Source organism: Procambarus clarkii, chromosome 34, assembly GCF_040958095.1.
Source record: "Procambarus clarkii isolate CNS0578487 chromosome 34, FALCON_Pclarkii_2.0, whole genome shotgun sequence".
Lineage (NCBI taxonomy): Eukaryota > Metazoa > Arthropoda > Malacostraca > Decapoda > Cambaridae > Procambarus > Procambarus clarkii.
In genome coordinates this window covers 21,478,135-21,491,133 of record NC_091183.1, presented here as the reverse complement: position 1 = coordinate 21,491,133, position 12,999 = coordinate 21,478,135, and positions in this window count along the sequence as shown.

Below are 12,999 nucleotides of genomic sequence, written 5' to 3'. Positions count from 1 at the left end.
TGAACCTTTTCCAGTTTAGTCTTATCCTTGACTAGATAATACTCCATGCTGGGGCTGCATGCTCCAGGATTGTATACCTTTGTGGTATAGAAAGTTCTGAATGATTCCTTACACAAATTTCTGAATGCCGTTCTTATGTTGGCCAGCCTGGCATATGCCGCTGATGTTATCCTTTTGATAAGGGCTGCAAGGGACAGGTCTGAAATGATGTCAACCCACAAGTCTTTTTCTCTCTCTGACTCTTGAAGAATTTCATCTCCCAGATGGTACCTAGTATTTGGCCTCCTGCTCCCTACACCTATCTTCATTACATTACATTTGCTTGGGTTAAACTCTAACAACCATTTGTTCGACCATTCCTTCAGCTTGTCTAGGTCTTCTTGAAGCCTCAAGCAGTCCTTCTCTGTCTTAATCCTTCTCATAATTTTGGCATCGTCAGCAAACATTGAGAGAAATGAATCTATACCCTCCGGGAGATCATTTACATATATCAGAAACAAGATAGGACCGACTACAGAGCCCTGTGGGACCCCACTGGTGACTTCACGCCAATCTGAGGTCTCATCCCTCACCGTAACTCTTTGCTTCCTATTGCTTAGGTACTCCCGGGGAGCCGGTCGACCGAGCGGACAGCACACTGGACCTGTGATCCTGTGGTCCCGGGTTCGATCCCGGGCACCGGCTAGAAACAATGGACAGAGTTTCTTTCACCCTATGCCTGTCACAGGCTGCATGCTTCGTGGGGGTGGGGTGGGGGTTTAGTGTCCCCCGGCCGCGGGGACACTAAAGCCCCGAAATCATCTCACGATAACCTCACGATAACCTCCCCTATCCACAGGAGCACCTTACCAGCTACACCTGCCTGTCTCTCCAGCTTATGTACCAGCCTTTTAAGCGGTACTGTGTCGAAGGCTTTCCGACAATCCAAGAAAATGCAGTCCGCCCAGCCTTCTCTTTCTTGCTTAATCTTTGTCACCTGGGTCGTAGAATTCTACTAAACCAGTCAGGCAAGATTTACCCTCCCTGAACCCATGTTAGCAATTTGTCACGAAGTCCCTTCTCTCCAGATGTGTTACTAGGTCTTTTCTCACGATCTTCTCCATCACCTTGCATGGTATACAAGTCAAGGACACTGGCCTGTAGTTCAGTGCCTCTTGCCTGTAGCTCTTTTTATATATTGTGACCACATTCGCTGTCTTCTATATTTCTGGTAGGTCACACACACTGTGTGTGTGTGTGTGTGTTTGTGTGTGTGTGTGTACTCACCTAGTTGTGCTTGCGGGGGTTCAGCTCTGGCTCTTTGGTCCTATCTCTCAACCGTCAATCAACAGATGTACAGGTTCCTGAGCCTATTGGGCTCTATCATATCTACATTTAAAACTGTGTATGGAGTCAGCCTCCACCACATCGCTTCCTAATGCATTTCATTTGTCAACCATTCTGACACTAAAAAAGTTCTTTCTAATATCTCTGTGGCTCATATGGGTACTCAGTTTCCACCTGTGTCCCCTAGTGCGTGTGCCCTTGTGTTAAACAGCCTGTCATTATCATCCCTGTCGATTCCCTTGAGAATCTTGAATGTGGTGATCATGTCCCCCCTAACTCGTCTGTCTTCCAACGAAGTGAGGTTTAATTCCCGTAGTCTCTCCTCATAGTTCATACCTTTCAGCTCGGGTACTAGTCTGGTGGCAAACCTTTGAACCTTTTCCAGTTTTGTCTTATGCTTGACTAGATATGGACTCCATGCTGGAGCCGCATACTCCAGGATTTGTCTGACATATGTGGTATATAATGTTCTGAAAGATTCCTTACACAAGTTTCTAAAGGCCGTTCTTATGTTAGCCAACCTGGCATATGCTGCTGTTGGTATCCTCTTGATATGAGCTTCAGGGGACAGGTATGGCGTGATATCAACCCCCAGGTCTTTCTCTCTCTCTCTGACTCTTGAAGTATTTCATCTCCTAAATGGTACATTGTATCTGGTCTTTTGCTTCCTACCCCTATCTTCATTACATTACATTTGCTTGGGTTAAACTCCAACAGCCATTTGTTCGACCATTCCTGCAGCTTGTCCAGGTCTTCTTGAAGCCTCAAGCTGTCCTCCTCTGTCTTAATCCTTCTCATAATTTTGGCGTCGTCAGCAAACATTGAGAGGAATGAGTCTATACCCTCTGGGAGATCATTTACGTATATCAGAAACAGGATAGGTCCAAGTACAGAGCCCTGTGGAATTCTACTGGTGACTTCACGCCAGTCTGAGGTCTCACCCCTCACTGTAACTCTATGCTTCCTATTGCTTAGGTACTCCCTTATCCACTGGAGCGCCCTACCAGTTACTCCTGCCTGTTTCTCCAGCCTATGCATCAACCTTTTATGGGGTTCTATGTTAAAGGCTTTCCGACAGTCCAAAAAAATGCAATCCGCCCACCCTTCTCTTTTTTGCTTAATCTTTGTCACCTGATCGTAGAATTCTATCAAGCCTGTAAGGCAAGATTTACCCTCCCTGAACCCATGTTGATGGGTTGTCACGAAGTCTCTTCTCTCCAGATGTGTTACTAGGTTTTTTCTCACAATTTTCTCCATCACCTTGCATGGTATACAAGTTAAGGACACTGGCCTGTAGTTCAGTGCCTCTTGTCTGTAACCCTTTTTGTATACTGGTACTACATTAGCAGTCTTCCATATTTCTGGTAGGTCCCCCGTTTCCAGTGACCTACTATACACTATGGAGAGTGGTAAGCAAAGTGCTCCTGTACACTCTTTCAATACCCATGACGTGATTCCGTCCGGCCCAACAGCTTTTCTCACATCCAGCTCCAATAGGTGCTTCTTGACCTCATCTCTTGTAATTTCCAACCTATCCAAGGTCACCTGGTTTGCTGCCACCTCTTCTAGCGCCGTGACATCTCCCTTTTCTATTGAAAAGACCTTCTGGAACCTTTTGTTGAGTTCTTCACACACCTCTTTGTCTTTCTCTGTGTACCTGTCCTCGCCCACCCTAAGTTTCATCACCTGTTCCTTCCCTGTTGTCTTCCTCCTGATGTGACTGTGTAGTAGCTTTGGTTCGGTCTTGGCTTTATTAGCTATATAATTTTCATACCTTTTCTCAGCTGCTCTTCTCACACTGACATACTCGTTCCTGGTTCTCTGGTATCTCTCTCTACTTTCTGGTGTTCTGTTATTACGGAAGTTCCTCCATGCCCTTTTGTTCAGCTCCTGTGCTTTCATACATTCCCTATTAAACCACGGATTCTTCCTTTGCTTCTCTGTTTTTTCCTGTCGGGCTGGGACAAACTTGCTTACAGCCTTCTGACATTTTTGGGTGACATAGTCCATCATGTCTTGTACGGACTTGGTTTCGAGTTCTGTGTCCCAATGTATATCCCATAGGAATTTATTCATCTCCTCATAGTTTCCCTTTCGGTACGTCAGCCCTATGTATGTCCCAGTTCTTTGTTTTTGTGTGTATGTGTATGTGTGTGTGTACTCATTTGTACTCATCTATTTGTGCTTGCGGGGGTTTAGCTTTGGCTCTTTGGTCTCGCTTCTCAACTGTCGATCAACTGGTGTACAGATTCCTGAGCCTACTGGGCTCTATCATATCTACATTTGAAACTGTGTATGGAGTCAGCCTCCACCACATCACTGCCTAATGTTAACTACTTTGACACTGAAAAAGTTCTTTCTAACGTCCCTGTGGCTCATGTGGGTACTCAGTTCCCATCTATGTCCCCTTGTTCGCATATCACCAGTGATGAATAGTTTATCCTTGTCTACCCGGTCGATTCCCTTGAGGATTTTGTAGGTTGTGATCATGTCTCCCCTTACTCTTCTGTTTTCCAGTGTCGTAAGGTGCATTTCCCGCAGTCTTTTCTCGTAACTCATGTCTCTTAGTTCTGGGACTTGTCTAGTGGCATACCTCTGAACTTTTTCCAGCTTCGTCTTGTGCTTGACAAGGTACGGGCTCCATGCTAGGGCCACATACTCCAGGATTGGTCTTACATATGTTGTACCTGAATGATTCCTTACACAGGTTTCTGAAGGCTGTTCTGATGTTAGCCAGATTCGCATATGCCGCAGACGTTATTCTTTTTATGTGGGCTTCAGGAGACAGGTTTGGTGTGATATCAACTCCTAGATCATTCTCTCTGTCCGTTTCATTAAGTACTTCATCTCCTATTCTGTATCCTGTGTCTGGCCTCCTGTTTCCACTGCCTAGTTTCATTACTTTCCATTTTCTCGGGTTGAACTTCAACAGCCTTTTGTTGGACCATTCACTCAGTCTGTCTAGGACATCTTGTAGCCTCCTAATATCATCCTCTGTTTCAATCCTCCTCATAATTTTTGCATCATCAACAAACATTGAGAGAAACAAGTCTATTCCCTCAGGGAGATCTTTTACATATATCAGAAACAGTATAGGTCCAAGGACTGACCCCTGCGGAATCCACTTGTAACGTCCCGCCAATCTGAGACCTCACCCCTCACACTGACTCGTTGTCTCCTGTTGCTTAGGTACTCCTTTATCCAATGGAGTATCTTCCCTTTCACTCTAGCCACCATCTCCAGCTTTTTCACGAGCCTCTTGTGTTGTACTGCATCGAAGGATTTCTGGTAATCCAAAAATATGCAGTCTGCCCACCCTTATCATTCTTGCCTGGTTTTAGAATTCACGTAACCCTGTGAGGCAGGACTTGCCATCCCTGAACCCATGTTGATGCTGTGTTACAAAGTTTTTTCGTTCCAGATGTTCCACTAGCTTTCTTCACACAGTCTTCTCCATCAGCTTGCATGGTATGCAGGTTAGGGACACTGGCCTGTAGTTCAGTGCCTCCTGTCTATCCCCTTTTCTAGTAAATCAGGACTACGTTAACTGCTATCCAAATTTCTGGCAGTTCCCCTGTTGCCAGTGATTTGTTATGCACTATGGAGAGTGGCAGGCACAGTTCTTCTGCTCCTTCCTTTAGTATCCATGGGGAGATTCCATCTGGGCCTATAGTCTTTGTCACATCCAATTCTAGTAAACTCTTCCTTACTTTCCCGCTAGTAATCTCAAACTCTTCCAGTGGTTCCTGGTCAACTATACCCTCTCTTATCTCTGGAAAATCTCCTTGCTCTAAGGTGAAGACCTGGAATTTCTTATTCAGTTCCTCACACACTTCCTTGTCGTTTGTAGCGAATCCTTCTGCCCCTATCCTTAATTTCATAACCTGTTCCTTTACTATTGTCTTTCTCCTGATGTGGCTGTGCAGCAATTTAGGCTGAGTCTTTGCCTTGCTTGCGATGTCATTTTCTTATTGTCTTTCTGTCTCTCTTCTCAACCTGGCATATTCATTCCTGGCATTCTGGTATCTGTCTCTGCTTTCAAGTGTCCTGTTATTCCTATAATTTCTCCACGCCCTTTTACTTTGCTGCTTAGCAAGCCTACATCTCTGATTAAACCATGGGTTTCTCATCTTCATTTCACTGTTTTCCTTTTGGACTTGGACAAACTTGTTTGCTGCTTCTTTGCACTTTTGTGTGATGTAGTCCATCATGTCTTGGGCCGTCTTTCCCCTGAGCTCTGATTCCCATGCTATGTCTGTTAGGAATTTTCTTATCTCCTCATAGTTTCCCTATTGGAATGCCAGCCTTTTATTTTCAGTACCCCTCCTTGAGTTCAATAACCCTTCTTCAATCAGGTACTCAAACTCCAGTACACTTATATCGGAGTCGTTCAGAGTGAAGACCAGGTCGAGTCTCGCCGGTTCGTCATTTCCTCTTATCCTTGTGGGTTCTATGACATGCTGGGTTAAAAATTTTCTAGGCACCACCTCCAATAGTTTGGCTCTCCACGTATCCTCGCCTCCATTCGGTTCCTTGTTCTTCCAGTCAATCCTTCCGTGATTGAAGTCTCTCATGATTAGCAGGTGGGATCAATTTCCACAGGCAGCAGAGGCTCTTGACTGGGTCTTCTGTCATTTGGTGGAGGGTTATATGTTACTGCTACTACTATTCTTGGTCCTCCCATTGTCATAGGGCCTGCTATGTAGTCTCTGAAACCCTCAAAGCCCGGGATAGCCATCTCCTTGAAACTCCAATCCTTTCTCATTAGTAGGGCCACTCCGCCTCTTCCTCTACCTTCTCTCTCATTCCTTATTACTGTGTACTTCTAGGGAAACACAGCATTCATTATGATTCCTGAGAGTGTTGTTTCAGTGAGTCCGATTACATCTGGGTTCACTTCTTACGCTCTTTCCCTTAGCTCACTTGCCTTGCTTGTAATCCCATCTATGTTCGAGTACACTACCCTGAAACTGACTCTCTGCTGCACTCCTCTGGGGGGGACCTTTATGATCTGGGGTGAATGAGAGCTGGGAGGATCTGGTACGTGGAAACTGGTGGAGGAGGAAGGGCTTGGGGGGGGGAGAGGGGGAGGCTAGGGGGGTGGGGGAGAGGGGGAGGGATGGGGAGAGTGATAGGGGGAAGGTTGGGGGGTGTGGGAGACGGGGAGGCTTGGAGGGGGCACAGGGAGAGGAGAGGCTTGGGGGGATGGGGGAGATGGGGGGTCTTGGGGGCGTGTGGGGAATGGGAAGGCTGAGGTGAGTGAGAAAAAGGGAAAGGATTAGGGGAGTAGTGGAAAGGGGAATGCTTAGGTAGTGTGGTGGAGAGTGGGGGGATAAGGGGGATGGGGAAAAATGGAGGGCTTGGGGGTGGGAGAGACGGGAGGGCTTGTGGGATGGGGGAGAAGGGAGGTCTTGGGGAGAGGGGTGAGTGGGAGGAGGTTTTGGATGCTTTAGGTGGGTACTTAGCAGGGAGTTGTCAGGGGATGGGGCAGGTAGGTTGTCTGTTGGGTAGAATGTGGGGGTGGTGCTCCATTCCCTGTGGCTGTTGCACTGTTTGAGGAGGGTTCCCCACTCCCCACTGGGATTGTAGGGTTCGTGATTTTAGTTCTCTGATTTCTTTCTCATTCTCTGCGCTCCTTCCTCGTGTCTGCTGCCTGCCTACTCTCTTCTCTTGTCACATACCTCTGCAGGAATACCAGCAACACCACCACCAGCAACACCACCACCAGCAACACCACTCCAGCAACCCCACGACCTGAAACACCACCACCAGCAGCACCACCACCACCACCAGCAAAACCACTCCAGCAACACCACCACCAGCAACACCACACCAGCAACACTACCATCAACAACACCACCACTAGCAACACCACCACCAGCAACACCACCACCAGCAACACCATGACATGCAACACCACCACCAGCTACACCACCACCAGCATCACCACCACCAGCAACACCACCATCAAAACCAGCAACACCACCACCAGCAACACCACCCCAGCAACACCACCCCAGCAACACCACCACCAGCAACACCACCCCAGCAACACCACCACCAGCAACACCACCACCAGCAACACCACCCCAGCAACACCATGACCTGCAACACCACCACCAGCAACACCACCACCAGTAACACCACCACAACCACCACCAACACCACCACCAGCAACACCACCCAGCAACACCTCCACCAGCCACATCACCACCAACAACACAACCCCAGCAACACCATCACCATCAACACCATCATTAAGAACACGACCTCAGCAACACCACCACCAACAACACCACCACTAGCAACACCACCAACAGCAACACTACCCTACTAACATCTCCACCAGCAACATCACCACCACCACCAGCATCACTACCACCAGCAACACCACCATCAAAACCAGCAACACCACAACCACCAACACCCCCACCAGCAAAATACCCACCAGCAACACCAATAACACCACACCACAGGTGTGGGGGGCTATCTTGAGAATAGTGTATCTCGATATGATTTCAAGGCTTAGTGTCCCTGTGGCCCGGTCCTCGACCAGGCCTCCATTTTGTTACACACCCCCAGGAAACGGCTGTCTAACTCCCAGGTACCTATTTACTGCTAGGTGAATAGGCGCATCAGGGTGAAAGAAACTGTCCATTTGCTTCCTCCTCCGCCGGGGATCGAACCTGGAACCTTATGACTATGAATCCTGAGCGCTGTCCACTCAGCCGTCAGGCCCCAGTCAAGGCTGGTCAAGTTGATCTCGGTTGTGTCCCTCTATATTTTAGTTGGTCCCCTGATAAGCTCTGCCAACACTGCTGGTGTATTTTAAGAGTTTAGTCATGAAAGCACAAATAAAATGATTAAGGAAGTGATTTTTGGACTTTCCAAGATCAGGTGATGCATTTTAGCGTCATCGTTTCGTTTATTGTCAATTACCGATGACCCAAAAAATGAGTCATTGGAATGCTAAAAGGCTAATGATACACACTTACGACTGGAGCAATACTGCCTGCGAAGTCTTATACTCAGCAAATTTATTGTTTTTTAATATTTGTGACGTGCAGCGAATGTGTGATAATTAGGGCTCGTGACAAGTTATACAGGCATGAGTTAACAATACTAATTTTAGTTAAGCAGCATGTATGTACCATGTATGCCTGTATAAATGAGGATCCATGAACAATGCTTGTGATAGTGTTCATCTTGATGAAAGTTGAGCTGTAATTTTAAATAGTAATGTACATTGTACAGTGTACATGTACACGAGACCATGTGAATGCAAGCCAAAGTGCATCTTGTGATATATATATACAGCATTCCCATTTATACATTTTTGTTATAAATTCTCAAGGAGTTTTTAAGGTAATGATAAAAATATTTTCTGTTTTCAAATGCTTTCCGATTGAAGTTTTATAGTCTATACAGTATTTTGGTTCCATTCTCATTCATCCTCTCTATCCTTGTAAACATAATAAATTTATATTTATGTATTGTGTAAGTACTAAATGAACTTGATCTTATCTGATATACTAGGCTCTTAACGAAAGGATATTGTACATGTACTGTACATAAATCTTTGTCAATACTGTACTGGATATGCTACCCAGCAATGCCTGGGGTGGACCCCAGAAGGTTGTCCCATTTGTGTTGGGAGTCCAGGACAATATGGAGCCACCGAAGGGACCCCCACCCTTCGGTGGAAAGGGAGGCATTTCATTACATTTAACACTGCTGATATTTGCCATTTAAGCCCAATACATTTTGATAACCTTCATGTTGACTGAAATTTTGCAGCAAATTTAATGCCGTAACTATTATAATTAATTTATTTTTAAGTTTATGTATTAAAAGAATTGATATTTCATTATTGTTGATTTCAAGCCTATATTTTTAATTATTCTATATAACAATTTCTTTGTGACACAAGATCATAATGGGTTTTTTTGTTTTTCCTTCTGCATTCCCTAAATCTTGGGTAAAGACTTTTTTTTTCAATAGTTTGAAATATATGCCGTGTGATCAGCTTCGTTAGTCTTCAAAAGTAGTGTAATGCCTTTTTGGAACATAGAGGTTGTATTTAATGTCAATTCATGAATAGAGGTAAAGGCACTGTCTTTTGGTATTTGTTCATAAGTATTACATGTCTGATGAGTGATCATACTGTCTTGTAAAAAAAAAACTGACAGATTATGTAATAAGTATTGATAGGCATATTATGCATAGAATGTGTGATGAAGGATTTGTCGGTAAATATTGTCCTTTATATGGAGGTGTTAATATGCTAACTCGGTATCTGCTGATACAATATTGCTTGCCAAGTGGGTAAAATGTTGACACTTTTTTTTATTCCATTGAGTTTCTTGCAGGATAATACATACAGTTTGCAGATGTAAACTTATCTAAACCTAGAATTTCATAAAATTTATATCAAAGGAACGATACTATAAGTGTTGTATAGCTCACAATATTTATGGAAAAAAGAGGAAGGAAAGCATGATTTAGTGAAAATATTGCAGTGATTGTACTAACAAATCAGAATTTTGTTTTCCTAAAATGTTATTGTAGAGTCAGTTACTGAGTAATGGAGATAAACAATATCAGTACAGAATTACTATAGGTTCACAAATGACTTAAATGATTGATACTAGGTTAGATGCATCTTCTTTTGATAATTACTTACTAGCTTAGATGTGAGTTTCAGGGAACTGATCAGTCTAGTGTTTTCCTCTAGACTGCATAAACAACTTTGGTGGGAACTTTCTCCAATGTGACAGCAGTACTTTAGGCAAGGATAAATGAGACCTGTGTATAACCAAGGTGCATGGGCAAGATGGAAAGTCAGAAGATGGTGGCTTTGAGAGTCAAGGTTTGTGCCATACTGTGTTGACAAGGGTTCATGAAAGTCTGTGACTTGCAGATATTTAATGTGATGCAGCCTTAAATATTATCTTATTCCAGCACTTGGTCTTGGTCCTAAACTGCTATCTTACTTGAATATGTACCAGAACTGGCCTTGTGGAACCAATACTTGTATTACAATTTTTGTTAAGGATACAGTAGCTACAAAAATTTATGCACGACAGGCCAAGTAATATCCATGATATTTTAAGAGGATATAATGGAAAGCAAGTGACCCATTGGAAGTGCAAACTCAAAGGTACACTACCTAAAGAGCATTGAGAACTATATTTGAGGTCAAGTATCGAGGCATGAAAGTTATCACCACCAATACTACCACCAACAAAACCACCACCAGCAACACCACCCCAGCAACACCACCACCAGCCACATCACCACCAACAACACCACCCCTAGCAACACCACCACCAGCAACACCACCACCAGTAACACCAGATGTGGGAGAAGGGAGGTCCTGGGGAGAGGGGTGAGTGGGAGGAGGGGGGTGAGTGGGAGGAGGGGGGTGGGTGGGGGTAGGGTGCTCTAGGTGGGTACTTAGTGGAGGGCTGACAGGGGATGGGGCAGGTTGGGGTGTCTGTTGGGTAGAATGTGGGTGGTGGTGCCCCCTGTGGCTGTTGCACTGTTTGAGGAGGGTTCCCCATTCCACTCTGAGATTGTAGAGATCGGGGTTGTGGCTCCCCGATTCCTTTCGCTCTCCCTGCGCTCCTTTCTCGCATCTGCTGCCTGCTTTCTCTCTTCCCTTGTCATATCCCTCTGCAGGAATACTCTTTTGAACTTCTCTACATTTGTTAGACAGCTCTTCCTTTCTAACAGTTCCTCTTTCGCGATTTCGCTCATGAATACCACCTTTATCATTCGGTCTCTGTCCTTGTTGTACTTTCCAAGCCTGAAAACCTTTTCAACATTTTGTTAAGCTCCCTCCATCCTTACCTCTTTTAGGATCTCTGTAACCATGTGTGTGTGTGTGTGTTAAACACTGGGTTAGATTTGATAAATGGTTTAAAAGTATGGGCAGTAAATAAGAATGTACATAAATAACTTGACATGAGAAGTCGAGAGTTTGTGAGGAAGGTATGAGGCTCAAGGCAGGGGGTCTTGACCTCACTCGAGTAGCTGATGTTGTGGGAGCAAGATGCAATGTCTGTGAACTCCTGGTAGCAAAGGAAGAATCTCATGTTACGTGCTCCGCCAAGAGGAGAATTAGTTACGCGTTCTTGTATGAAGCCTGAGGACGACTTAGTGCTCGAGTCAAGAAGGAAAGAAGCCCAGTAGAGAAGTTTAAATAACGATTCTGTGGGCTGAGGAACGCGCCAACGTCCGACGTTGGGGCCAGGGCGCGCCCTTGTACATCTAACTCTGTGGTAAGCTCATTTTAAGCCAGTTTACAGTGATTACCTGTAGTTGATCGTGTGCCCAGCGGCTGTAGCAAGTGTTTTTGAAATACTAGATATGTTAATTGAGACAGAAAGCCTAAATAATAAAATTAAGATGATGGAACCAGCTGAAGAGAGGAGCGGCATATCCTCTCCCACCGAACTCAGGGAGGCAACTGAGGGGCCGGCCGCCAGCTGCCTAGAGAGAAGTCTGCAGGTAAGGCGGAGGATGGACCCACCTATCGTGGGGGAGTCACCTCACGGCGTTCGGGAAGCAGGGAGATGTCAAGAGAAACATTTATTGTGTGTAGTCCATTTCAGTTATATGTTTGTAGAGGAACATGTTTTATTGGCGTATCGATGGATTGCAGGTTTCTTATGAAGAAGGAGATGATGGGAGTACGGGGAGGCCAGATAAGAAGCTAGTGAGTAGAACTTCAAGGCTGTAGGAGTGGATGTTGTTCTCTGTGGAAGAGCAAGCCCCATAGTGAGGAATTGGACCTCAAACTGTGTGAAGAGGAGCTGTGTAGTGAAGTCTCACATGCTTCTGTGGAATCAGTGGTGGAGTATCACTGGAGTCCAAGGGAAACTTTATGGTGCTGCAGCCTGGAAGAGCTGTAGAGGATTGTGCTAGATGAACCTGGAAGAAGCGATGTCAGGGTAGTGAACTCCCAGATGTGGGAAGGAGGTTCTTATTGACTACTTGTAGGGAGTTGGTAGAGTGCTTGATTGCCATTATCGTGCAAGATGCAGTGAAAGGTGGGTGATTGATTATCATTTCTATGCCAAGCAATATTTATACTGAAGTTTATTGAATTACAACTGTAAGCTGGATTACCTTCAGAGATATATGTATATATATGTTCAAAGGCTAATAATGCCATCCCAGGAAACAATTTTAAGTTTCCACAACGTTCCTGGAAAGGATTGGAAACGTTTGTTTTAATGCATTAGTTACGTTATTTTGTGTGGAATTAAATAGGTTTCCAAAACTTGTATAGAAAACCTACATACCTAAACCGAATTTGAAACTTTGTGACACCTTTTGTACTCTAATTTGAAAATTTGTGACACATTTGGTACCCTAATTGAAACTTTGTGACACCTTTTGTACCCTAATTTGAAACTTTGTGAAAACTTTTATAAAGTGTTTACAGTTAAATGCTAAAATATGAATAAAATAAGAAATGTAAAAATAGAAAAATATATTTCTTTATGGTAAAATAAAAAAGGATCATAATAGAGGTGGGGTTCATTATTTGTATTCATTATCATTTGTAGTAGCGTTGTGTAGTGGGCTGGTGTAGGAGCCTGGTGTAGTGGCGTAGTGTAGTGGCATAGTGTAGTAGCCTGGTGTAGTTGCCTGGTGTAGTGGCGT